This window comes from Chrysochloris asiatica, unplaced genomic scaffold, assembly GCF_000296735.1.
Source record: "Chrysochloris asiatica unplaced genomic scaffold, ChrAsi1.0 scaffold00225, whole genome shotgun sequence".
Lineage (NCBI taxonomy): Eukaryota > Metazoa > Chordata > Mammalia > Afrosoricida > Chrysochloridae > Chrysochloris > Chrysochloris asiatica.
This window is the reverse complement of record NW_006408743.1, coordinates 1,130,610-1,132,060: the sequence shown is the minus strand read 5'-3', so window position 1 is coordinate 1,132,060 and position 1,451 is coordinate 1,130,610.

The window sequence follows — 1,451 nt, the reverse complement described above, 5'->3', positions numbered from 1 at the left end:
ATAGGTATGAATTAATTGCTGCCATTATATTAAGTTTTTGGTGGTGGTGTTCGTTCCTTTGTTCTTCATGCCTTCTTGTGCTGAGTTTGTGGGTTTTGTGCTATTTCTTATTGGTTTCTTCTTAGTTTTCATGTTTGCTTGTTCAGCTTGTAAATTCATTTTCATGGTAAGTTGTGACGTATTAACTTTCTTTGAGATTACCTTATAGTCTATTAACTTTTCTTTCCATTTAAGAGAATCTATTGTATCCTATAATCTAACTGAAGTCCTCACCACCTCGATCTCTTTCCCTACATTTATCCCTTCTTTGACATTCATATTATTTTGATCTTCGGTTGACCTCCCAGCTTGTTTGACTTTCCAGTAGAAGAGCAGGCTCAGGATCTGCCTGGGAAGGAATTCAGAAGAATGATATGGAAACAAATTCAAATGCTCAAAAATGGGTGGAGGAAAATAAGGAAGTCAGGAAAGTGCTAAAGAAGCAATCAAACAAGATAGCTACAGCATTGGAAACAATCCAAAACCTACAAAAAGAAGTCCAGATGACTAATGATAAAATATCAGGATTGGACAATACACTGAAAGGGCAAAGAAGTAGACTGGAAGAGATGGAAGCCAGAACCAGTAAGCTGGAAGACAGATCTCTCAATACTGCTAAGACAGAAAAGCAAGCAGAAAAAAAGGATTAAAAAATCTGAAAAGAGTCTAAGATTCATGATGGATAACATGAAGAGGAATATCTTAAGAATTATTGGCATTCCAGAACAAGAAGAATCACAGAAGCCCACAGAATATATAGTAGAAGACCTTCTGGTAGAAAAATTTCCCAACATCTTAAAGGATGAGAAGATAAACATTCAAGAGGTTGAACAAACCCCAGGAAGGATAGACCCCAAAAGAAAATCACTGAGACATATCATAATCAAGCTCTCCAAAATCAAAGACAATGAGAGAATCTTAAAAGCAGCCAGGGGAAAGGGAAGTGTTACCTACAAAGTAACAAAAAGGTAAGCAAACCAGATTTAGCTCTGACTTCTTAGCAGAAACCATGCAGGCAAGAAGGCAATGAGGAGACATATATAAAACCCTAAAAAAAATAATTGCCAACCAAGAATTGTCTATCCAGCAAAACTGTCAATCAAATACAATGGTGCAATCAAAACATTCCAGGACAAACAGAAGTTAAGAGATATTTTTCAAAGCCAATCCAGCACTTCAAAACATTCTAAAGGGAGTTCTTTGGAATGAAAACCATCAAGAACATACAACAACCAGAGATTGACAGACCTGGCAACACCATTTGGAACTCAGTTGACAGCAGAGCTCAGAACAGAACAATATTACAGAAATGAATTTAGAGGACCTGTGAAGGCAACCAATGATCAAAATATTAACAATGTCAAAGAAGGGAAAAATTTAGGAACAGAGATCCAGGTGGTGAGGAGGTCAAG